The 26,259-nt window shown below is 56.9% G+C and overlaps 3 pseudogenes; all 3 read right to left on the bottom strand.

The window, feature by feature from the left end:
- Window positions 1-6,519: 6,519 nt before the first annotated feature.
- Window positions 6,520-6,693, bottom strand: LOC142766197 (U2 spliceosomal RNA; annotated as a pseudogene).
- Window positions 6,694-15,019: 8,326 nt separating this feature from the next.
- Window positions 15,020-15,201, bottom strand: LOC142766447 (U2 spliceosomal RNA; annotated as a pseudogene).
- A 5,915-nt stretch (window positions 15,202-21,116) lies between these two features.
- On the bottom strand, window positions 21,117-21,295 carry LOC142766358 (U2 spliceosomal RNA; annotated as a pseudogene).
- Window positions 21,296-26,259: the final 4,964 nt, after the last annotated feature.

The raw sequence follows: 26,259 nt of genomic DNA, 5'->3' as shown, positions 1-26,259 counted from the left end.
TCCGCTGGGAGGCCGAAATGACGGAGCATTTCGAACAGGTATGCATGCCGCACCCTGTCGAAGGCCTTCGCCTGGTCCAGCGACAAGAAGGCTCCCTTAATTTTCTTTGCTGCGGCGAACTCGAATGCGTCTCTTGTGAGCGAAAGATTCGCAAACATAGATCTGCCTGGCACGGCGCAGGTCTGGTGCGGGGCTACCATGTCTGGGAGGAAGAGTTTGAGCCGATTGTTGACTATGGTTGCCACGATTTTATAGTCAACATTAAGAAGGGTAATCGGACGCCAAGACGCCGGGTCACATGGGGGGGCTCCGTCTTTCAAGATCAGGACGATCCGTCCGTGGCGGAAAGAGTCCGGCTTCACCCGTTGCTTGAGAACCAGGTTTACAACCTCAAGGAGGTGATTACCAAGAGTCTCAAGAAAAGCAACATAGAAAGCAGCCGTGAGGCCGTCTGTTCCTGGGGCAGAAGTTGGGGGCATGGTGCCTAAGGCGCAACGAAGCTCCTCAATCGTTGCTTCGCCACACAAAGTCGTGTAGTCAGCCTCGTCCAAGCGCCGGAGATTCCTGCAGAGATCGCTTGTTGCTCTTGGTAGCCCAGGTTCACAGGGCTCAGTCTGCTGGAAGGCCGACCTGAGGTGGTCCCGGAAGATGGCTGCAATCTCGGCCTGGTCTTCTGTGATCGTCCCGTCAGGACGCCTGGCCTCAGTGATCTTTGAGCAGCCATTCCCGTTCACCTCCCACAGATCGACTTCCGTTGTGTCTGCCGCGGTACTCTGCGTCGCCTTTGGCCTCCGCGTCAACTCTTGTAGGAGTCTGCCGTACTGGACCTCCAAGGCCCCAAGGTAGTCTTTTGTGCAGGCAGTTAGGGTGTCGGCACCTTCGATTATTCTCTTCCTCCGCAGAAGCTCATTCATTTCTCTGGTTATTCTTTTTTTTCGTTTCCTGCCCTCTCTTTGCAGGAGCCCTTTCCACACATTCTTCAGGTGGTCCCAGACTTCAGGGGTGACCTGGGGGGCTTCTTTCAGCGAGTTTGCGATGAGGTCCTGAAGAATCGGGGCGCAAGTTTTGTCAGCCAACAGCGCCGAGTCGAGTCGCCAGCGCGTGCTGCCGGTAGGAAGACCGGGCGTTCCCTTGACCGTTGTGAGGACTGGGGCATGGTCAGTTTGCCCTTGCAGGAAGTCCGGCAGGGCTAGGACTTCGCACGACATAATGGAGGGGAGGAGGAAGTCCGGGACGTAAGCCCGGTCGATCCTGCTTGCCGTGGTTCCTGATGACCGGGTGGGAACGAAGGTGTCATCGTGGAGATGGACCCATACATCCGTGAGCCGCAGGTGCCGAAGGATCTTCACCAGTTCTTTGGCGTGGTAGGTTGATCCCCCTCGGCCTGGACCCCGGATGTCTCTCGTCGAGTCAACCACGCAGTTGAAGTCACCAAGAATCACGTGTGGCAGAGGATCGGTTAGGCATTCATGGAGTTCCTTAAAAAAGGAATTTGTATCCGCGCGCGTCACTGGGGCGTATACGTTCGTAAAACGGACTCTCCTTCCGTCCACGTATATGTCTAGCATGATCGAGCGGCCATTTGCTGAAAAAATACAGTGGGAGCCCTGCCGGTAGCGACCCGAAACGAAAATGACCCCGACACCACAGGACCTGGCAGTCGTCAAGGAGAAAAAGGCATCAGTGTGGCACGAACGCCGGAAATTAACCACGTCTAAGGGAGACCTGAAGTTGGTCTCTTGGACGAAAAGTATGTCTATGTCCTGACCTTGGGCAAAGGATAAGACCTGACGTTGTTTGTCCCTGTCTCGGAACCCACGGACGTTCCAGGTGGCAAACTTAAGCGACGGCATCTCCGATGGCTGCGCGCACAGCTGAGTGAAGGTAAAGAGCCAGCTGAGAGCAGGCAAAAAAAACTAGGGAGGCATTGTTAGGGGGACAAACGCCTAGGCTGTTGAGCAGAACGGGCTCGCGTGTTTTTCGTCGGTGCGGTGATCGCCTGTTTAACAGCACGCAAGCGTCAAATGTAAACAAGCGTGACGTCACGCGCTGCCGCGATAGCGAAAGAGTGTGAAAGCGCGTGTGTGCCTGCGATAAGAGGAGCATTGCAGCATGGCTTGATTCCGGTGTCGGTGGCGAGGGTGTCTCGGCGTGGCTAATCTTAGTAAGAGGGGAGGGGGGGGGGGGGGGAGAGCGGCGCGTCGCCTAGGCAGATGGATGGCCACTTATTTCCTTCGCTCCCCGGTGTCATCCGCGGGGGCGGAGGGGGGGCCGTCGCCTATAGAGCCCTTTCGCGACTTCTTTGGCTGGTTGCGGGCTAATGTTGCATCACTGTCGCTGCTTGTTTCAGGGGGCTTTGAGCGGCGTAGGGCGTGCTCGGCGCTCTCGGCTCTCCCCCCTTTCTCCTTCCTCCTGTCTTCTGTACCGGTCGCCGACCTTCGGCGCGAGCGTGAACGGTGCCGCCGCTGTTCGAGTTCAGGCGGGAGCGTGTTTGCGGGAGAGGAAGGGGGGGCGTCTCCTGAGCTGCTCGCTATTGGTAACTGGTGGAAGAGGCCGGTGAGGGTTGTCGAATCGTCGTGTGCAGCGTCGCCCGGGAGTATGTAGCGGCCGCAACTCGTGATCGGGATGTCTTCTGAGCAGTTTGGGCGTGTGTGCCTGCTGGGCAGCGGCGGGAAAGATTCGTCGTCCAGTCTGCGCGGCGCTTGCTCCTCTCTATTATTAGTCGCCTTGGCCTTTGCGGTTTCTTGGTCATCAGGCTCCGATAAGACCACCACCCATGAATCACGTGACGAGTCCGGGGAACTGGACTCGGTGCCGCTTCCGCCGTCGGAGACGCGGTGTGTGTGAGGGCTGTCTGCTCCTCCCGCTTTCGCTGGCTGACCCGCGGGAAGCGACGTGGACGTGGACTCGGCGTGCGTACTGTCACTCGTGTTCGTGGTATCCGTCTCCCTAACTGGTGGAACGCTAGGGGGGGTACGAGTGGGGGGGCCCGAACGCAAGACTTGCAAGTTCGGCTTGTCGGTACGGCTGACCAGGGGGGTGAGGACGCTCGCGCGGTCTTGTTTGTTGGCGGCGGTTGTAAGAGCAGTCGGGAGGCCACGGGCGGCTGCGACATAAGACCGTTTGCGAAAACATTCGCGTGTGCCGTGTTGGCCCCCACATCGCTGGCACTCGGCTTCGCATCCCTCCGTATCATGGCCAAAGGTGCCACACCGTTTGCAATAAGGCGTCGAGCAAGCGGAGGCCATGTGGCCCACCTCGCTACACCGCGCGCAAACGCGCCGCATTCCCCGGTACTCGAACATTACGCGGTGCCCCGCGACGGTTGTGAAGTTGGGCACCGGTTTGTTCATTTCCATGCGCACAACTCGTATGCCATTCAGCTTGTTTGGGCGGTTTGTGGCTGTCGCAAAGGCCACGCTCTTCACCTTCCCAAACTGCGCAAGTGCGTTTATCAGGGGTTCATCGGGGAGAAATGCGGGGTAGCGAAACACGTTAACGAAAGTTATCGGTGGCCCCACAGCCTCCACTGCCACTTTCACATTGCTAACGACAAAACCCTCGGCTACCGTCAATTTGGTTGCTTGAGCCGCGGTGCGAGTACACACCAGGAAGCGCGATCCACCCATATGCTGGAGTACGTGCACGCTATCATCTCCGGCAGTGCGCTCTACTGCATCGATTAAATCATCTATACAAAGATCGCCGTCTGGCGCGTTAAAGAAAAAACAATTTTCCCTCACCGGGAGGTTAGTTTGCGCGGATGTCATGCTGGTAAGCGTTGCCTGTTGCTCCTCCAAGCTAGGAGAAGGGGGGGCGTGGCTGTGACTGGTAGGAACGCAGCTATGCTGCGTACTGGTAGACGGGCTCAGCAGGCGCTGTGTCCGAGGTCTGGTAGTTGATGGTAGACGGCGGGGCGGAAGGCACCAGGGCAGCAGGTGGGGTCCGGGGTCCGCACGTCATCGGGCATGGGGGGGTCACCGAGCAGGAAAGCCCGGGACAGGAATCCGGGTGCTGCAGGCTGGGCCGACAGCTCTCCGGGGTAGACGCTGGACTTTCTTTTCGCACTGGAAGGCCCGGGGGTCGACGTCGGCGCGACGTGACCCCAGGTCCGGCTGAGTGACTCGCGCGAGAAAAAACGGCTTGCTCGGACACTTTGATCTTAGCCAAAAGGCCGAGAAGCGATGCAATTCATTAGCACGTAATTAAAATCCATTCTTTCACACCTCGTACTTAGTTCTGGCCAAAAGCCGGGCAAACAGTAGCAAAGCAATTCCGACGTCCACCCATGCACAACCAGCATTGTGCACCGACAGCGGCAGCGCTGGCTTCACGGCATTGCTTTTATCCCCAGTCCGCTTGAAGTTTCTAGTTTCGCTTACAAACATGTTAAAACTGAAACCTTCTTTTTCCCAGAGGTCGAAGCCACGCGTGCTTGCTTGCATGCGTACTCTCTATGCGCCCATGACGTCACACCAAATGCTTGCTGGCGAACATTATCAGGCATGTCGCGAGGGATGCTACAGCATTTGTTTTAAAAACTGATGCATAGTGTACATGTCCAACTCGAGCACCAAAGTCTGGAAGGAAGGAAAAAAAAAAAAAATGACTGTGCAAAATGTGAATACGTCACCCATCCAACATGGCTTCTACGCCGGCTGCCCAAGCAACGCCTCTGCAACGACGCCCACAATCATCGGCAAAAAGGTGGTGCCTTTGGCTGCTTCAGCACGCTCAACATATGCCTTGCAAGTTCCGACGTGGCGGAACACCGCACCGAGGTCGACGAAGGTCCTGCCGTGAAAGGCAGACCCGGGAATGCGTGCGAAACGTCTACCGCGTGGGTTGTGAAGCCGGTGAATGAAGGATCATGTGGAAGAGGGTGACGGAACGTGAGTGTGCGACTTGACGCTGCGATGTCGTTCAAGCGTTCAACGGGCCGGCAGGTTCTGTCTGTCGTGGTCGAAAACGTCCGAGTTTTGCTGATTCCGAGGGGTAGGAGTGCTATGGTGGCGTGTACGAGGCGCTGGTGCGGCGCTCCGTCGATCGTGCCGGACGGACATGAGGCGGCCGAAGGCGGTCGTGAAGTGGTCGCGGAAATCAGTGGAGAAGTACTCGCCTGCGCTTTTCGTCGAAGACGCGCGACAGACGGTCTTCGGGAGACACGGGTGGTTGCACAAATGCGACCGTGCGTCAACGTGCAGCCATATTCGTGGATTATTTCGCCCCATTACGATAGCTTCGTCACTGCGCTCGCTGGTGTTGCTTGTTTTTGTTGACCTTCACTTGTGGCTCACACCCACTGTGGGGGATTGGCTGGTTTGTTGTTCTGCTTCTTCGACTTCTACATACTCGGCTTAGTGAAGCTGTGAGGAGTGACGAGTGGGTACGGAGGCAAAGCGCGCCCGGGGCGTGATCTCACGCGTCCTGGGGTCCACGTCGCTTCAGGTACGTGCGTGGTGCGTCCGAACGTCTAGTGCGCAATTTTCTTGGAACTTCCAGCAACTGGCAATTCCATTGAGGTGAGCGTGCGAGGATGTTCGTTGTAATTAACGAGAGCCAACGGTGGATGAGCTGGTATGAGATGGTGTTCAGAAATGAAGTGTTTGATCAACAAGGCGATGCCCGCCGTGGTGGTCTGATGGCCGTAAGGTACTCGGCTGCTGACCCGCAGGTGGTGGGATCGAATCCCGGCCGCGGCGGCTGCATTTCCCTGTGCTCAGATTAGGGTGCACGTGAAAGAACCCCAGGTGGTCGAAATTTTCCCATAATCATATGGTGGTTTTGGGACGTCAAACCCCAAAGGTCAGTGGACATAGGAAAAGCACATCGGGGCTTTGCCGCTCCACCGTACAGCAGGTGTGTGCGGAGTGGGTCCTGTGGCGTTCTTTGCGATTTTAATTTGTGATGGGGAATAGTGTAGATGCGTAGACGTGGCGAGAGCACGCGTCTTCAGGTTCAGACGCCGCGTGAAGATGTGAAATAAAAATGCCTTCGCTTGCCACTGCAACTGTAAACAGAAACACCAACCAAACCCCATTTTCTAGAGGCTTTTTTTATTTTTCGTTGCGAAACGGGTGAATTCGAAAAGCGGAAATAGCTTGGCACATACATACACACTTCTACACACATACATACATACACATCGCACATGCATACACATCGTATACACACTTCTAGCTTTCCTCCGAAACAGTAATGATAATTTCCTCAATAGTTTTATTAATATGAGTAGGAACGTTAAAAAAAATAAGAAACTTGAGTATGTACGTGTGAACATAACAAAATAAAAGAGACCCTCCATATATGAAATACACACGGAAACATTTATTTTCCCAGAGCAATCGTAAGTGTAAACACAGCTAGCGCACTCCCTGCACGCGAATACCGCGTCAGCCGGGGCGGCGTGCCGCCACCGTCTCGGACACTCGACGCACCCAAGCCGTTTACCCCGGTATCATGGGTAAATCCGAACACTCCTTCTATCATTGAATTTATTGTCGAACTCACCCCGCAGGGGGTGAGTGGGCCGATCCCGGAGGTAGTGCAATACCGGGCCAACCCGTGGCGGAGGTGAAGCAAGCTTCAAGCACTCCGCCGCATCACAAAATTAAGTTTAATATCTTGGATCCAAATAGGATCCGTATCAGATATTAAGCTGATAAGAACAGATACTACACAAAGAGAATTTATTTGTCTCTCCACTCATAGAACATATTGCTGCAGTGTGAACACAATACACAGCCGACAGTTCGGCCGGTTACATGGCTGGTACAGGAAAACAAATTAGGACTTGGTTTAATAAACGGATTACAGAAACTTGCAGCTTGCAAGGGCGCCAAAATACACAAAAATACACTCTTTTCCCATTTAACAAAGTTTTTTTTTTTTTTTTATTAAACAAAACACACACATATATATAAAGCATCTATTTACATATGTACAGATACACATGGAGTGTGCATAACTATATACAGGCGAAACAAAGGGCGCAGCCTGCGCTAAATGCTACGCACCGCTCAGACGCGTGTCCGCGCCACGTAAGTTGGGCCCCGTTAGCACTGGAGCAGGAAAGGGAGACGAGGCCTCATGAAGTATAAGGAAAGGGCCGGAATAGAGCGGGAAGTGGGGGGGGGGGGGCGCAAGATGCGGCACAAAGGATAGAGAAAGGCGGGGAGGGGGGGGCAGTTAATAGGGGATTATAGGGGCGACCAGCTTGCCATCTCTCAGGAAAAGGAATCTGGTGTGCCAGCGGCGAAGGAACGTTTCCTCGCCGCTGGCTTCAAGTTCCTCGGATAGGTGCGCCCACAGCAACCTTCTAATTTTGCTCATAGCGGGGTACGCCGCCCTCACAGGTTTTTTCTTCGCTTCTGCTAGAGATCGCCGTTGCCAAATCACGAAGAGGGTGATGGCAACGACGAGTCTCGCGAAGGGGCCTTTATTGCGCCTGTGATAAGGAGGGGAGCGAATGCCGAAGCAGCGCGCGGTTATGCGCCACACGGGTCGCGCGGCCACGCAGTCGAACAGAGCGTGTTTGAGGGTCTCTTGATGCTGGCAGTTTGGGCAACGGGCGTCGGGGACGATGCCGAGGCGGTGTAGCCTCTGCCGTGTGGGGAGGACTTCCCATGCCCGTTTCCAAATGAAGTCTTGCACTCCACGGGGGGCATAGCGGCCAAGCACGGCAATTTCCCTCTTCGCTCGGTTCGCGCGGCACCTGTCGTCATCGTTGAGCTGGTTGGCTGTGAGTGTCTCGACCAGTCTTGCTGGCGGGTCTGACTCTATCTCGCAGCCAGGGGCTTCTCGGGTGAGCATGCGCATAGTCACCGCTGCCGCCCTGTAAAAGGGGGAGGGCGACTCGGCGAACGGACCGCGGTGACTGCCTGCATCGAGCCAGCTATTACGCACACTTGCCCAGTAGAGGAGCAGGTTCCTGCCGGCGTAAGCGCTCGCCTTCGCCAGTGTTCGGGCGGTCTTTAGAGCGAGGATTTTGCCGGTCGTCTGAACGTGGGGAAGGCCGAGTCCGCCATCGCTTGCTGGAAGTTGCAGGAGGTTACGCCTGACGGGTGGGGGCTTGCCATCCCACAAGAATGCCGAAATGAGCTTGTTTAGCTGGCTGGCGGTTCTGGAAGGCATGATGGCGACTCGGCAAACGTGGGAGGCGAGGGCACAAACGCTCGTCTTGGCCACAATAGCTTTGTCTCGCAAGGTGAGCTCGGTGAGTTTGGCTCGCTCTATGAGGATCTGTGCCCTGCTCAACACTCTCGACCACGTGGATGCCGCCACGCCCTCACAGGTGAAAAAGACCCCCAGCACCTTCACTGTCGTTACTAACTCAATCGGTGCGATGACCTCGGGAGGAAAGGGGCCGAAGAGTAAGGCCTTGCTCTTCGCTTCGTTTAGCGCCGCACCAGATGCAGCGGCGTAAGCGCTAAATACCTTGCGGAATTGTGCGAGGCTGCGCGTATCTCTCAGGAACAGGGAGATGTCGTCTGCGAAGGCAAGGATCTTCAGCTCTTCCTGGCCTGTTAGAGGCAGGCCCTTGATGAGGCCGTCACAGGCGACTGATGTGATTAGTGGCTCGATAGAGCAAACGAATAAGGTTGGGCCTAGGGGGCACCCTTGCCTAATTCCTCTGGTGTATGCGAAGGGGGTCGTTGTGGTGCCGTTGACGACTACGCAGCACTGCAGGTCCGTGTACAGTTGCGCTATGACCGTGACGAAGTCCGGCGGGAGACCAAACTCGCGTAGTACTTCCAGCATGTACGAGTGTCTCACCCTGTCAAACGCCTTCGCCTGATCGAGGGACAGGAAGGCCCCCGCGATGCATTTGTTGGAGGCGAACTCGAATACATCTCTCGTCAGGGTGAGGTTGGCGTACATTGAGCGCCCTGGGACGGCGCAGGACTGGTGCGGGGCGATCATGTCCGGCAGAAAGGTCTTAAGTCTGGTGTTCAAGATGGACGCCACGATCTTGTAATCTACGTTTAGTAGAGTGATCGGGCGCCATGATGACGGGTCGTTTGAGGGCGCGCCGTCTTTCAAGATCAGGACGATACGCCCCACACCAAAGGAGGCTGGCTTCGCTCGCTTCCCAATTACCGCGTTGACGATGTTGAGAAGAGGTTCGCCCAGGACCTCAAAAAACGTCATATAGAATCCCGCTGTCAGACCGTCTGCGCCCGGCGCTGCGTTTGGGGGCATCGATGCGATTGCCCGGCGGACTTCCTCGAGCGAGGCCGGGGCGCACAGGGTCACACACTCGTCAGCCTCCAAACGGTGCAGGTTCTGGCATAGGTTTCTAACAAGAGTCGGGTCTCGATGCGATTCCGCCAGGTCAGGTTCGGTGAACGCACGCCTGAAGTGGTCGAGAAACGCGGCCTCTACTTCAGCTGGGTCTGACGTGGTTGTACCGTTGGGCCGGAGCGCTTCCGTGATGCGCAAGGACCCGTTCCCGTTAATCTCGCGCAGGTCAACCTCCGGTTGGTCTCCCGAGGCGGCGCGTGCTGTACGGGCCTCCCGGGCGGTCGTTCGGAGAATTCGGTCGTGCTGGACCCGAAGCGAGTGAAGGTAGTCTCGGGTGCAAGCAGTAAGGGCGTCGGCGCTTTGAACGATGCGCATTCTTCGTAGAATTTCGTTCAAGCGGGCTGTGTTACGTTTTTTTCTTACGCTACCTTCCTGCTGCAGGAGGTCCCTCCACGTCGACTTCAGGTCGTCCCATGCCTCCGGGGACTCGCAGGGGGACGCTAGGATTGACGCCTCCAGACGGGCCTTCAAGCTGGTTACGCTTTCGTTATCTTCTAAGATCGCCGGGTCGAGGCGCCAAGCGGTGTCCCGCCGTCGAGGTCCCGGCTGCGCCCTCACTGTTATAACCACCGGGGCGTGGTCCGACAATTTCTCCAGGCTGGCTGGTAAAGCAATTACCTCGCACGAGGCAAGCAAAGGGAGCAATGCGTCGGGAAGGTAAATGCGGTCCAGCCGGCTACCCGTGACTCTTGAGGTCCTCGTCGGCACGAAGGCGTCCCCGTGAAGGTGAACCCAGGCGTCCGACAGCTTGAGGTGGCGTAGGATCTTTATTAGCTCCCTAGCGTGGTATGCTGAACCGCCGCGCCCCGGGCCCCTGATGTCCCTCGTAGTGTCGATGACGCAGTTGAAATCACCGAGGACTACGTGGGGAAGGGGTTCAAGCAGGTATCCATGCAGTTCCCGATAGAAGCGGTTTGTATCGTTGCGCGTCACGGGTGCATAGAGATTGACGACGCGGAACTTCCGTCCATCGATGAAGATGTCGAGAAGGAGGATGCGTCCGTCAGCTCCAAAGGTGCAATGCGCCTTTTCCCGGCAACGGCCCGAAACGAAAACGACGCCTACGCCACACGCCTTTGCGTTCGTTAGGGAAAACAACCCCTCGATCTGGCAGGTGCGGCGGAATCGGGTGACGTCAAGCGGGGTCCGAAAGTTCGCTTCTTGGAGGAACAGCAGGTCGATGCCCTGGGATTTTGCTTGCGAAACCACCATGCTCTGCTTGACGCGATCGCGAAAGCCGCGCACGTTCCACGTGGCTATGCGGAGGGGGGGCATCGGTTATCGCAGCTGGGCACGAATTCGACAGTAAAGGAGCAGGCGAGGGGGCGAGCGCCAGCAGCTGCTCTGGAGAGGGGGAACATTAGCCACGAGAGCAAAGAGAGGAAGGGAGCGCGCCGCAAAGGGAAAGCGAGGAGGGCGGGCGGTGGCTGGCGAGGGTGTGGAGCGGCGCGGCGCGTTCTCAGAACTTGAAGGCAGCGGCTTAGGGGGGCAGTGCCCCTTTACCCCCGCTGCTTGCGTCGAGTTTCTTCGCTTTAGCTTGGGGCGGGGCGTCACTGTCGCTGCTCCGTCCCTCAGCCCCCGGTCGGCGCTGCCTTTGCTCCTTGCTGGCAGTTCGCTCTCGCCCGGCCTTCTTATCATCATCGCCATGCCGTCTGCGTGAACGTGAGCGAGCGCGTTGCTCGCGGCCTACGGGCTGGCTTGCCATCCCATCTCTCTCCCGGGCAGGGCGTGGCACTGTCGGGACGGAGGAGGGTGCGTTGGTGTAGCTCTTGTCACGTTCGTCAGGAAGGAAATAGTAGCCCCGGCTCACAATGGGCGCTTCACCGCGGGCGGGGTCTTGGGTTCCGTCCGCCAAGTCTTGGGTGGTTACCGGGGCGAGCACGTTGGCGGGAGTTGAACGGGAAGAGGAGGAGACCTCTCCTGTCTCAGTGGAAAGCTCCGCCTCTGTCTGCTCGGGCGTCGCAGGTTGGCTCTGGTCCCGCGCCGTCGGGGGGGCAGGCGAGGAAGAGGGGGGCGAAACCTCCGAATCTGTGGCGGAGTCACTCAGCTCTGCTCCCGAAGGTGCGGTGGAGACATCTTCTGTTCTTTCTGTTCGCTCTCCCTCATTGGCAGATGAAGTCGCCGTGCTGCTATCACCAGTGGGCGGGTCAGTGTCTGTGTCTTGGTCGCTGGGGAGGGTCTCCCTTGCGGTTGTACGGAGTGCAGGCTTAGGTGCCAATACTTGGAGGCGCGACTTCAGTTCTCCGAGCCGCGGGGAAGACGGGCCACTGGGCCGAGTCGTGTTTGACGCGAGGTCCGAGACCGAGGAGAGCCCCCGAGCGGCTGACGCGTATGAGCGCCTCCTGAAGCACTCCCTGGTCCCGTGGTGGCCGCCGCATCTCTGGCATTCGGCTTCGCAGCCCTCCGTCTCGTGGCCAAAGGTGCCACAGCGCTTGCAGTATGGGTTCTGGCACGCAGAGGCCATGTGTCCCGTCTCGCTACACCTCGCGCAAACACGCCGCATGCCCCTGTACTCAAACATTACGCGGTGCCCCGCGACAATCGCAAAGTTTGGCACTGGCTTTACCATTTCGATGCGTACAACACGCACGCCATTGAGTTTGTTTTGCCGGTTTGCGACCGTCGCGAAAGCCACGCTCTTCACTTTCCCGTACTGGGCCAGTGCGTTAACCAAGGGGTCCTCGGGGAGGTAGGCGGGGTAGCGAAACACATTCACAAACGTAATCGGAGGCCCTACTGCCTCCACTGCTACTTTCTCGTTACGCACAAGAAAACCTTCTTCCACCATTAATTTGGTGGCTTGAGCCGCAGTGCGCGTGCCCACTAGAAATCTCGCGCCTCCCATATGCTGGAGGACATGCACGCTATCCTCCCCAGCGGTACGCTCTACAGCGTCAATTAAATCGTCTATACAAAAATCGCCGTCAGGCACATTAAAGAAAAAACAATTCTCCCTCACCGGGAGGTTCGATTGAGTTGCCATGATGGGCACTGGTGGGGCGCTCCTCCACGAAAGACGAGGGGGGGCGTGACTGGTGGGTACGCAGGCGTGCTGCGTGCTAGTATGCGGGCTCAGCAGGTGCTGGGTCCGAGGTCTGGTGGCCAAGAGGTAGGCGACGGGACGGGAGGAGCCGGGGCAGCAGGCGGGTTCCGGGTCCGTGCGTCGCCAGGCATGGGGCGGGGGTCACCGAGCAGGAGGGCCCGGGACCGGGGGCCAAGGACTGCAGGCTGGAACGGCAGCTCCCGGGAGGCTGGAAGACTTCCTTGCAGCACGACCCGGGGGTCGACGTCGGCTTGACGTGACCCCAGGTCCGACCTGCGACTCGCGCGAAAAAAAGCAGCTAACTCGACAATTGGACTAGCCAAAAGGCCGAGAAGCGATGCAATTCATTAGCACGTAATTAAAATCCATTCTTTCACACCTCGTACTTAGTTCTGGCCAAAAGCCGGGCAAACAGTAGCAAAGCAATTCCGACGTCCACCCATGCACAACCAGCATTGTGCACCGACAGCGGCAGCGCTGGCTTCACGGCATTGCTTTTATCCCCAGTCCGCTTGAAGTTTCTAGTTTCGCTTACAAACATGTTAAAACTGAAACCTTCTTTTTCCCAGAGGTCGAAGCCACGCGTGCTTGCTTGCATGCGTACTCTCTATGCGCCCATGACGTCACACCAAATGCTTGCTGGCGAACATTATCAGGCATGTCGCGAGGGATGCTACAGCATTTGTTTTAAAAACTGATGCATAGTGTACATGTCCAACTCGAGCACCAAAGTCTGGAAGGAAGGAAAAAAAAAAAAAAATGACTGTGCAAAATGTGAATACGTCACCCATCCAACATGGCTTCTACGCCGGCTGCCCAAGCAACGCCTCTGCAACGACGCCCACAATCATCGGCAAAAAGGTGGTGCCTTTGGCTGCTTCAGCACGCTCAACATATGCCTTGCAAGTTCCGACGTGGCGGAACACCGCACCGAGGTCGACGAAGGTCCTGCCGTGAAAGGCAGACCCGGGAATGCGTGCGAAACGTCTACCGCGTGGGTTGTGAAGCCGGTGAATGAAGGATCATGTGGCAGAGGGTGACGGAACGTGAGTGTGCGACTTGACGCTGCGATGTCGTTCAAGCGTTCAACGGGCCGGCAGGTTCTGTCTGTCGTGGTCGAAAACGTCCGAGTTTTGCTGATTCCGAGGGGTAGGAGTGCTATGGTGGCGTGTACGAGGCGCTGGTGCGGCGCTCCGTCGATCGTGCCGGACGGACATGAGGCGGCCGAAGGCGGTCGTGAAGTGGTCGCGGAAATCAGTGGAGAAGTACTCGCCTGCGCTTTTCGTCGAAGACGCGCGACAGACGGTCTTCGGGAGACACGGGTGGTTGCACAAATGCGACCGTGCGTCAACGTGCAGCCATATTCGTGGATTATTTCGCCCCATTACGATAGCTTCGTCACTGCGCTCGCTGGTGTTGCTTGTTTTTGTTGACCTTCACTTGTGGCTCACACCCACTGTGGGGGATTGGCTGGTTTGTTGTTCTGCTTCTTCGACTTCTACATACTCGGCTTAGTGAAGCTGTGAGGAGTGACGAGTGGGTACGGAGGCAAAGCGCGCCCGGGGCGTGATCTCACGCGTCCTGGGGTCCACGTCGCTTCAGGTACGTGCGTGGTGCGTCCGAACGTCTAGTGCGCAATTTTCTTGGAACTTCCAGCAACTGGCAATTCCATTGAGGTGAGCGTGCGAGGATGTTCGTTGTAATTAACGAGAGCCAACGGTGGATGAGCTGGTATGAGATGGTGTTCAGAAATGAAGTGTTTGATCAACAAGGCGATGCCCGCCGTGGTGGTCTGATGGCCGTAAGGTACTCGGCTGCTGACCCGCAGGTGGTGGGATCGAATCCCGGCCGCGGCGGCTGCATTTCCCTGTGCTCAGATTAGGGTGCACGTGAAAGAACCCCAGGTGGTCGAAATTTTCCCATAATCATATGGTGGTTTTGGGACGTCAAACCCCAAAGGTCAGTGGACATAGGAAAAGCACATCGGGGCTTTGCCGCTCCACCGTACAGCAGGTGTGTGCGGAGTGGGTCCTGTGGCGTTCTTTGCGATTTTAATTTGTGATGGGGAATAGTGTAGATGCGTAGACGTGGCGAGAGCACGCGTCTTCAGGTTCAGACGCCGCGTGAAGATGTGAAATAAAAATGCCTTCGCTTGCCACTGCAACTGTAAACAGAAACACCAACCAAACCCCATTTTCTAGAGGCTTTTTTTATTTTTCGTTGCGAAACGGGTGAATTCGAAAAGCGGAAATAGCTTGGCACATACATACACACTTCTACACACATACATACATACACATCGCACATGCATACACATCGTATACACACTTCTAGCTTTCCTCCGAAACAGTAATGATAATTTCCTCAATAGTTTTATTAATATGAGTAGGAACGTTAAAAAAAATAAGAAACTTGAGTATGTACGTGTGAACATAACAAAATAAAAGAGACCCTCCATATATGAAATACACACGGAAACATTTATTTTCCCAGAGCAATCGTAAGTGTAAACACAGCTAGCGCACTCCCTGCACGCGAATACCGCGTCAGCCGGGGCGGCGTGCCGCCACCGTCTCGGACACTCGACGCACCCAAGCCGTTTACCCCGGTATCATGGGTAAATCCGAACACTCCTTCTATCATTGAATTTATTGTCGAACTCACCCCGCAGGGGGTGAGTGGGCCGATCCCGGAGGTAGTGCAATACCGGGCCAACCCGTGGCGGAGGTGAAGCAAGCTTCAAGCACTCCGCCGCATCACAAAAATAAGTTTAATATCTTGGATCCAAATAGGATCCGTATCAGATATTAAGCTGATAAGAACAGAATTTTTTATTATGCTTAGTACACAAACATCATACATGGTTATATAACAGAACAAGAAACGGTAATAAAAGGTGTATATAATAAAATCAGGTAACAAAAAGGCTAAAAAAGAGTTAGTGGTGTTAGTATGAATAAAAGCGTATAACAATAAAAAACGCGGTATCGCTTCTCGAATAAAAAACTATTTACAAAACGCCTATATGGCCACGATAAATGTCCGTAGAGGCAGCGATCGTGTCTGAAACGCAAAGTCTTTTCATGGTGCGCAGGTAGCTCCTGGAGCAGAACCTGCGGCAGACACGATCGTTGGCCGGATCCCACGAGCCGAGGCAGCCTACTACGATGGCGTCGACGGAGACGCGCTGGAACCGCTGGAGGAGATGACGCTGTAGAGGGGCGTACTTCTCCTCCTTGACCCTCCGAGCCTCCTGGAACGCCTGCATGCGGTTGTCGAAGGGACAGCAGACGTCCAGGATCAGGGCTTCCTCACCACGGGCCAGGACAAGGTCGGGTCGCAAGCCGGGGACGCCGACCTGCTGGTTCTCCCCGATGACGGTGAACCGCTCCAGGGCCGCCTTCTTGAGGCGCGCAACGATGGCGTTGTGGCGCTCTGTCATGGCCCGGCTCTGCCGCATGCAGTGGCAGAGGACGTGCGGCAGGGTCTCCTCCCCGTACCCGCAGCGTCGGCACCTCTTGTCAGCTGCGGGCACCCACGTTCTTGTGCCGTTCAGGGGGAGGAGATTCAGCCGGGCTCGATGAATGAAGCGCCACTCCTTGAAGCGAGTGTAGCGGCCGGACCTCATGAAGTGGAAACTGGCGGGGTCCGCCGCTACACACGCCATCGCCTTGCCCTGGGACGGCTTCTCCTGGAGAGAACGGTCCCGGTCCTGGTTGAGGATGGCCCGAAGGATCTTGATCAGCTTGTTCCGGTTCCGCGCTGACACCGTGGCCTCTCCGCAGGTGATGCGGGCGCCCTGGTCCAGTAGCTCCCAGGCGACGGACAGGCGACGGGAGGCTTTGCGTGCCTCCGTCCAGACAGACTGCAGCTGGGTCGCAGTCTGCCGGAAGTCGCCCTCCGTTTCGCCTGAGAGGTAGGCCTCGGTGTCGTCCGTGTCCGCCGGTCGCCTCAGCCGCCTCGACACCACCCGGTTGAGCTCCTCCCTCGCTCGCTCCCGGACCTCCAGATCGGTCGACGACAGGAGCTTGAAGGCCCCGTCCACTCGGCAGATGTCGCTGAGCTCCGCCGCAAGAGGGATCCCTGCAGTGCCGGCATGTGCGCTCCCGTACACATACTCGTTTGACGCTCTGGCCGGCACGTACAGGGTCTTCTTGATCAGCGGGCGAAGCTCCTCGTCCAAGCGATGCCACTCTCCTTTGCTGGCAAGGCCCACCCGCATGGCGAAGTTGAGGGCTGGATATAGAAATGTTTTAATAGAATCCAGCCTCTGCCATGGGGTGAGCATGGAGGAGAGCAGCCGTCTGCCGAGATGGATGGCCTCGTCGACCGTTGTCTGGTCCGGTAGCACCCGAAACCCCACAGGACGCCCCAGGAACCGGTGCCCCTCGAAGTCCGCCAGTGCCGGGACCGGGACGCTCCCCACGGTGAAAGTGGTGGGCCGTGTGCCCACCGGGTAGCGCCCGGACAGGTGGAGGGTGCGGCACTTGGCAGGCTTCAGTCGCAGCCCGAGCGGGTCCGAAAGGGCCGTCACCACGTTGAGGCGGCGCTGCAAGGTGGCGGGATCCCCGGCGAGCAGCGTCAGATCATCGGCGTAGGCAAGGATGTTGTGTTGCCTATCGCCTCCCTGCACCGCTCTAATGATGGGGTCCACCACCAGGTTGAACAGCAGGCCGCTCAGGGGACAGCCTTGGCGTAGGCCCGCTCCGATGGCGATTGGCTCCGTGGTGCCGTCAGCTGCCACGACGCAGGTGGTGTTGGCGCGGTAGAGTTCCTCCACGATCTCCGCGAAGGGCTCCCCCGCGCCGGCGCCGCGGACAGCGTCGACGAGGGCCTCATGGGCGACCGAGCCGAAGGCGTTGGCGTAGTCGAGGAACCCCACGCACAGCTCCCCACCTCCCGTCCTGGCGTCGTCCAGGCGTCCCTGCAGCACGAAGTTGTGTTCGAACACCCCATCGTGCGGCAGGAAGCCCTTCTGACAACTGGACAGTACCGCATGGTCGCCCAACCACCGCTGCAGCCGCGTGGTGAGACACCCGGCATACAGTTTGGCGATCGTTCGACCAAGGGCAATGGGTCGCCAGTTTGTGGGGTCCTCGCGGTCGCCCTTCTTGTGAATGAGGATCGTCCTCGTCGACTTCCAGCTCCGGGGTGTGCGGCGATATTTGAGGCAGACGTTGAATACCGCCGCAAGGTACCGCCCTTCAGGGTCCACCTGCCTCCAGTGGTGGTAAGTGAGGCGGTCCTCTCCCGGAGCTGTACTCTCGCACCTTCGGAGCTTGGCTGCGACCTCGTCGTCCAAGAAGGGGCAGAGGTCCAGTTCCTCGTTGGTGGGGGCTCGCGTCCTGAGAATTGTTGTGTCCACTGCTGCCGGAGACCAGAGGCGGGTGTAGTAGCTTTGAAGCGTGCCTGGGTCAATGGGGCAGAGCTGCGAAGGGCCCTCCGCAATCAGCCGGACGGCCCGGCGCCGGTTCCTCCTGTAAAGAGCCTGTATCTGGGAGGGGTTATCGGGATTAATCTCGCGCCGAGGTGGTGTTTGGCGCGAGTCCCGATTGGGCAGCCTCAGGTGGTCAGTAATGGCTGCCTCTGCGCGGTCCAGGATGCTTTCGAACCGCGCCCACTCCTCCTCAGATACGGGCAACCGGCTTAGTGCCCGCAGCTCCGCCGTCATCTCAGCTAGGACCCAGGCACTCTCTGGTCCGGCGGTGTCGGCCATCTCCTCCTGGGTGCCGTATGTGCTGCCGCTGTGTCGGTTGACTCTGCGGGGTGTCATCGCCTCGGGAGAAGGTGGTGGTGGACTCCCGATGGCTTGCCCCGCGGTCTGCTCTGGAAGCTCCCCCTCTGCAGGACTGCAGTACTCGTCCGAGGGGGAACTCGGTCGTGCTGCCTGGTGGTCAGCTGGGCTGCCCGCCGCATCCTCGACGCCGCCTGGCAGGGGGGTAGGCAGGACCTCCTGTGGAGAGGGTCCTGCGGCGGCGCTTTGGGTGGGTGAAGCGGTGGCCCGCTGCTGCTGGTCCGTCTCGCCCGGTGAAGAGCCGGCGCCACTCTGCGAGGGAGAGGGGGCCACCACTGAGGGTGTCCCCGGAGTGGCGGCACGTCCGGGCGAGGCCTGCTGGTGGGGACTGGTGGAACCGGTGGCGCTGGTGGGCGGCTGTCGGGGCGGAGCACCTGCGGCGACGTTTTGCCTGGCCTGCTTCGCCTCCTCCCTCAAGTGCCACTGTTGATGGTTGTGAAGGCCCTTCCTTGCGGGGAAGGACCTTGGGCACTTATCGCATTGGTGCCGGAAACGCGGGGGAGGGGCGGCGGTGGGAACGTTGGCCAGGCATTTGTTGACATGGGCCATTGGTCTTTGGCCCAGGACGTCGCCGCATAACGAGCAGATGTAAGAGGTGCTCGTTATCCTACACTTTGATCTTAGCCAAAAGGCCGAGAAGCGATGCAATTCATTAGCACGTAATTAAAATCCATTCTTTCACACCTCGTACTTAGTTCTGGCCAAAAGCCGGGCAAACAGTAGCAAAGCAATTCCGACGTCCACCCATGCACAACCAGCATTGTGCACCGACAGCGGCAGCGCTGGCTTCACGGCATTGCTTTTATCCCCAGTCCGCTTGAAGTTTCTAGTTTCGCTTACAAACATGTTAAAACTGAAACCTTCTTTTTCCCAGAGGTCGAAGCCACGCGTGCTTGCTTGCATGCGTACTCTCTATGCGCCCATGACGTCACACCAAATGCTTGCTGGCGAACATTATCAGGCATGTCGCGAGGGATGCTACAGCATTTGTTTTAAAAACTGATGCATAGTGTACATGTCCAACTCGAGCACCAAAGTCTGGAAGGAAGGAAAAAAAAAAAAATGACTGTGCAAAATGTGAATACGTCACCCATCCAACATGGCTTCTACGCCGGCTGCCCAAGCAACGCCTCTGCAACGACGCCCACAATCATCGGCAAAAAGGTGGTGCCTTTGGCTGCTTCAGCACGCTCAACATATGCCTTGCAAGTTCCGACGTGGCGGAACACCGCACCGAGGTCGACGAAGGTCCTGCCGTGAAAGGCAGACCCGGGAATGCGTGCGAAACGTCTACCGCGTGGGTTGTGAAGCCGGTGAATGAAGGATCATGTGGCAGAGGGTGACGGAACGTGAGTGTGCGACTTGACGCTGCGATGTCGTTCAAGCGTTCAACGGGCCGGCAGGTTCTGTCTGTCGTGGTCGAAAACGTCCGAGTTTTGCTGATTCCGAGGGGTAGGAGTGCTATGGTGGCGTGTACGAGGCGCTGGTGCGGCGCTCCGTCGATCGTGCCGGACGGACATGAGGCGGCCGAAGGCGGTCGTGAAGTGGTCGCGGAAATCAGTGGAGAAGTACTCGCCTGCGCTTTTCGTCGAAGACGCGCGACAGACGGTCTTCGGGAGACACGGGTGGTTGCACAAATGCGACCGTGCGTCAACGTGCAGCCATATTCGTGGATTATTTCGCCCCATTACGATAGCTTCGACACTGCGCTCGCTGGTGTTGCTTGTTTTTGTTGACCTTCACTTGTGGCTCACACCCACTGTGGGGGATTGGCTGGTTTGTTGTTCTGCTTCTTCGACTTCTACATACTCGGCTTAGTGAAGCTGTGAGGAGTGACGAGTGGGTACGGAGGCAAAGCGCGCCCGGGGCGTGATCTCACGCGTCCTGGGGTCCACGTCGCTTCAGGTACGTGCGTGGTGCGTCCGAACGTCTAGTGCGCAATTTTCTTGGAACTTCCAGCAACTGGCAATTCCATTGAGGTGAGCGTGCGAGGATGTTCGTTGTAATTAACGAGAGCCAACGGTGGATGAGCTGGTATGAGATGGTGTTCAGAAATGAAGTGTTTGATCAACAAGGCGATGCCCGCCGTGGTGGTCTGATGGCCGTAAGGTACTCGGCTGCTGACCCGCAGGTGGTGGGATCGAATCCCGGCCGCGGCGGCTGCATTTCCCTGTGCTCAGATTAGGGTGCACGTGAAAGAACCCCAGGTGGTCGAAATTTTCCCATAATCATATGGTGGTTTTGGGACGTCAAACCCCAAAGGTCAGTGGACATAGGAAAAGCACATCGGGGCTTTGCCGCTCCACCGTACAGCAGGTGTGTGCGGAGTGGGTCCTGTGGCGTTCTTTGCGATTTTAATTTGTGATGGGGAATAGTGTAGACGCGTAGACGTGGCGAGAGCACGCGTCTTCAGGTTCAGACGCCGCGTGAAGATGTGAAATAAAAATGCCTTCGCTTGCCACTGCAACTGTAAACAGAAACACCAACCAAACCCCATTTTCTAGAGGCTTTTTTTATTTTTCGTTGCGAAACGGGTGAATTCGAAAAGCGGAAATAGCTTGGCACATACATACACACTTCTACACACATACATACATACACATCGCACATGCATACACATCGTATACACACTTCTAGCTTTCCTCCGAAACAGTAATGATAATTTCCTCAATAGTTTTATTAATATGAGTAGGAACGTTAAAAAAAATAAGAAACTTGAGTATGTACGTGTGAACATAACAAAATAAAAGAGACCCTCCATATATGAAATACACACGGAAACATTTATTTTCCCAGAGCAATCGTAAGTGTAAACACAGCTAGCGCACTCCCTGCACGCGAATACCGCGTCAGCCGGGGCGGCGTGCCGCCACCGTCTCGGACACTCGACGCACCCAAGCCGTTTACCCCGGTATCATGGGTAAATCCGAACACTCCTTCTATCATTGAATTTATTGTCGAACTCACCCCGCAGGGGGTGAGTGGGCCGATCCCGGAGGTAGTGCAATACCGGGCCAACCCGTGGCGGAGGTGAAGCAAGCTTCAAGCACTCCGCCGCATCACAAAAATAAGTTTAATATCTTGGATCCAAATAGGATCCGTATCAGATATTAAGCTGATAAGAACAGAGGTTTTCAAAAATGTTAGGAACATTTCTGACCGAAAAGGAAAAACTTGTTCTCATTTTTTGTTCCTTCAACCAGAAAGGAAGAAGGTGGTGTATCGTGAACTGTGTATAGAGAAGGTGAAAATAGGAAATAGCAGGGGAGAAAAAGTGAAAGGGGCGTGTGTCGTGTAGTATCACCTCTTATTTTTGCGATGTCTTTGGGAGGGTGACTTTGTCAGCACGTGGCCCAGCGAGTGACAGTCACTTTATGGCCACGTGTGCGCAGTACACTTCCCGAGAAGCTGCAATGGTCTCGCTCACTGCAAGCTTCTTAAGTAACCGGAGATATCTCCGGCTGCAGAGTTTTTTGAAAACTCTGTCATTTGCCGGGTCCCAGGAGCCAAGCATGCCGACGACGACTGCTTCGATCGTGACTCTCTGGTAGCGGCGGAGCAAGAAGTCCCGAACTGGTTCGTATTTTCGTTCCTTTTCCAGTCGGGCTGCCTCGAGTGCTTTGAGCCGGTTGTCAAAGGGGCAGGTCACGTCCACGATGATCGCCTCTTCCCCCCTGGCGAGAACGAGGTCGGGGCGAAGGTTGGTGGTACCAACCGCTCTGTTCTCATGCGTGACCGTGAACTTCTTGCTGGCGGCTTGTTTCACCCTCGCCACAATCTTGTTGTGACGACTGGTGTAGGCCATGCTGTGGCGCATGCAGTGACCCAGGACGTGTGGCAGCGTTTCCACTGCGTAACCGCACACACGGCATCGTTTGTCGGTGGAGGTGGTCCATGGGTTGGCTCCATTCGCAGGTAGGAGGTTCAGGCGTGCCCTGTGAATGAAGCGCCAGTCGCAAAAGCGGGTGAATTTGCCGGAGCGCATGAAGTGGGAGCTGCTCGGGTCTGCGGCGACGCATTCCATTGCCTTCCCTTGATTGGGCATTTCTTGAAGGAAGCGATCGCGTGCCCGCATCATTCGGAAGCGCAGCGTTTTCACCACTTTTCGTCGTTTCTTTGACGTGAGAGTTTCCTCTCCGTCACACGTGATGCTGGTCCCCCCGTCCTCGAAAATTTCCCAGGTGACGTGTAGCCTGCGGGAAGCCTTCCGAGCCTCGGTCCAGACGGACTGCAGTTGTGTCGGCCGTGCCTGGAAAATGCCCTCCGTTTCGCCGCTGAGGTAGCAGGCGAGCTCCTCGTTGGTGGCCCGCCTGCGAATGCGCTTGGAGACAATTTTGGTTAGCGCTTCGAAGGCAAGTTCCCGGACCTCGAGATCGGCCGAGGTCAGAAGCTTGAAGGCGTTGTCCACGCGGCAGGCGTCACTTGTGTCTGCGGCGAGGGGGATTCCAGCTGCTCCGGCCGCTGCGCTGCCGTAGAGGTAGTTGTTTGCAGCGTTACCTGGAAGATAAAGAGTTTTCTTTATCAGGGGCCGGAGTGCGTCGTCTAGGCGGGCCCATTCCGCCTTGCCCACTTGTCCGCACCGCATGGCGAAGTTGAGTGCTGGAAAGACAAAAGTTTTCAGTGCATCAATTCGCTGCCATGGGGCAAGCATGGACTCGAGCAGGGTGCGGCCGACGGAGATCGCCTCATCGACCTTAGAGCGGTCTTGGAGAAGGCTGAACCCGACGGGGCGTCCTAGAAAAGATTGACTCTCGTAGTCACTGATGCGAGGGATCTCTTCTCCGTCGACGAAGAATTTCGTGTCCCTAGTGCCTACGGGAGTCCTACCAGAGAGGTGCAGGCTTCTGCACTTCTTGGGGTTCAGCCGAAGTCCCAGCTGGCCCGCGAGAGCTGCCACGACGTTGATGCGGTCCTGCAGTTTCTTGGGGCTGTCCGCCAAGGGGGTCAAATCATCGGCGTAAGCCAGCACATTGTGCTGCCTCTCACCTCCTTGGACCGCCCGAATGACTGGATCGAGCACCAAGTTGAAGAGCAGGCCGCTCAGTGGGCAGCCCTGTCTAATTCCGGCGGAGATTGTGACTGGGGCCGTTGTCCCAGCTTCGGCGACAATCCGGGTGGCGTTGTCTCGGTAGAGGTCTGCGATGATTGCGCAGAAGTCCTCTCCTGCACCTGCACCACGAAGAGAATCGATTAGTGCGTTGTGCGGAACTGAGCCAAATGCGTTGGCGAAGTCGAGAAAGGCCACGCAAAGGTCACCACCGCCGGCCCGCGCGGCGTCCAGGCGCTCCTGCAGCACGAAGTTGTGTTCAAACACGCCGTCGTGCGGCAGGAACCCCTTTTGACACCTCGAGAGCACGTCATGGTCACACACCCACTGCTGCATGCGGGAAGCTAGGCAACCCGCATACAGCTCGGAGATGGTGTTCCCAAGGGCAATGGGTCTCCAATTCGTGACCTCACTCGGATCACCCTTCTTGTGGATTAGGATGGTCCTCGTTTCCTTCCAGGCGTCGGGCACTTGCTTGAAATGGAGGCACACGTTGAATGCTGCGGATAGAAAGAGACCATCAGGATCATGTTCTTTCCAATGACGGTAGGTGATCCTGTCACTGCCGGGGGCCGTGTTTTCGCATCTGCGAAGACGGGCCGCCACCTCGTCGCTGGTGAATCGGGCGAGGCAGATCTCTGTCATGTCGTCCGGGCGAGCCTTGTTAAGGAGCAGGTGGGTGTTCCCTTCCTTCGGCGCCCATGTTTCAGCAAAGTGTTGCTCCAGTTTGTCGAGCGGAATCTCGCAGAGTTTTGTTTCGCCCTGTACGATGACACGAACAGCCCGACGGCGGTTGCGACGATACAGGCTCTGTATCTGCTGGGCGTTGTTCGGGTTGGTCGGGACGCGGGGTTTTCCACCGGCAGGGTTGTCTGGAATTTTCGCCTCCCTCCTCACCGCCGATACGGCCTCCTCCAGGATGGAGAGGAAGTCGTCCCAGCGCTCAGCAGTGGCGGGCTCCCGAAGCAGTTGCCGGATTCGCTGGCTGTGTTCTGCGAGTACGCTTGTGTCGTCGATTGGCCCGGAGAGGGTGATCTCGCCGGGGTTCACTGTCTGTGGGGCGGGGTCCTGTGATTCGCCGCCTGCGTCGTCTATCGAAAGTCCCTCGGGTGACGTTGGGGGTGTGGGGGAGTCGACGCTGTGGCTGACACTCCTGGCTGATGGACTTGGTTGAGGGTTCCCTTGTGCCGTGTCCAAGCTGTGCTGCGGTGCTCCTTGTTGACTGGTCCTCTGAGTAGCGCGGGCTGTGTCTGGATCCTGCTGGAGACGGGACGAAAACCGTGACCCTTCTGGTGGTGACTCCTCCTCGCTGGTTGCTGATGGAATTGTCGCATCCCTGGAGCTCTGGCTTGGAGAGCAAGCTGTGCTGCCTAAGAGAGGAGGGAGAGGGGTAAGGGCCCGGTCCGGTGATGGTGGCCGGGAACGCCGTGGGTTGTCGTGGTCCGTGTCGCTGTGCGGTGACTCATGTTGCCTGGGACTCGGCGTGATGGAGGATGCATTTCCAACCTGTGAGAACAGAGAGGCACATGAAGACCTGCTCCTCGCTGTGGCGGCCTCGCTAGGCGTGGGCGATGGGGTGCCCGTAGTTGCCGAAACCCGGTCAGGGATTTCCTGCAAGTCACCTAGAAGGGGGGAGGAAGGTGTGAGTGCCAGCTCTGTTGGTGCTGGAGAGTCCGGCGTTGCGCTCAGTGTCGTGCTGTCCTCGCTTGGTGATGATCTCGTTGACGTCGTTGAGTTGGAGCTCTGTGACGATCGAAGGGTCATTGTCCGTGTGGCTTGGTTGCCGGCAGCAGCGCGGGGGGGTCGGCCAGTCGGAGTTGCAGTAGGTGCCGCCCTCGAAGTCCTTGAAGTCGTTGGTCCCTCGTTCATGTGCTGTGCTTCTTGTCTTTTGTGTTTGCGCATGTGGTTGTCCAGTCCCTTCCTTGTTGTCATGGTGGCAGGGCATTGTGGACACTTGTGCCTGTTGAGGTCGAGGGGCGACAGCTCGTGTCTACCTCTTGCGATGCAGGAGTGGAGTGTGGGATGCAGCCCAAGGCCGGTCGTGGAGCATAGGGTACAGGTGTATGCCACCTTTACTTTGAGCTCATGCTCATCTAGTAGATGCCGCACCAAGCTTTGTCGCCTGCTTGTCCAGCTGATCCCGGAGTACCGTACCCCACATTTGTCTATGGGGCAGGTGAAGCTGTGTGGGATTGGGAAAAAGACATCAAGGGTCTGTCCCTCCTTGCCTAGCTGGGGTTGGTTTTGGGCATCTCGCGGCCTCGGTGCAGTGGGCGTCCCGGTCTCCCCTGTATTCGGGGGACCTACCTCCTCGGACATCACCTACTGGTGGGCGAACACTTCTAAAGAAAACAGGATTATCACGGCCGGATGTACATCATTGTGAGAACACTTAGGCATCTTGAGAAAAAACACTTCAATAAAAGACGGCACTGTACACTTGAATGAGAAGTAGAAAGATGGAGAGGAGATAGAGAAAGAAGAGAAGGAAAAAAAAAAGGGTGGGGGTGGGGGGTGATCGTCAACCCATGTTTAAGTGTAGCTGACGACCTAAGACAAAGGGGAAGAAAAGGAGGGAGTGTGTGACCTCCTCCCCCTTGTCGGGGGAGAAGAGAGAAGAGGGGTGCGCTCGCCGAGAGAGGAAGAGGAAGAAAAGGAAAATGAAGAGAGAAAAAAAAAACCACGGCGTGCGCACCAGTGAGAGTCGCGGGCTACCCGCTACATGTTGAGTGCAGCTGGCAGCCCCAAGAAGGCAGAGAGAGTACTGACCGCCTCAGCAGAGAGGAGGGTACCAGAAGGAATTAGTAAAGAAGACAGAGGAAAGAGAGCGAGTGAGAGAAGAGAAAAAAAAAAAAAAGGGAAGGCAGGAGAACCCGGTTGAGCGTGCCCTCTACTGACACGTGTCAGCAGAGGCGCTTCCGGAAAAAAAAAAAAAAAAAAAAAGGAGCGTGCAAGAGTGGAGAGAAAGTCGCCTGGCTACATTGTTAGTGTAGCTGGCAACAGTGGGAGCGGGAGGGGAGCCTTAGCGCGGGCCACGTGGACGGAAAGTAGAAGAGAGGAAAAAAAGAAAAA

This window comes from Rhipicephalus microplus, chromosome 6, assembly GCF_043290135.1.
Source record: "Rhipicephalus microplus isolate Deutch F79 chromosome 6, USDA_Rmic, whole genome shotgun sequence".
Classification (NCBI taxonomy): domain Eukaryota; kingdom Metazoa; phylum Arthropoda; class Arachnida; order Ixodida; family Ixodidae; genus Rhipicephalus; species Rhipicephalus microplus.
This window is presented reverse-complemented; position numbering and strand designations above follow the sequence as displayed.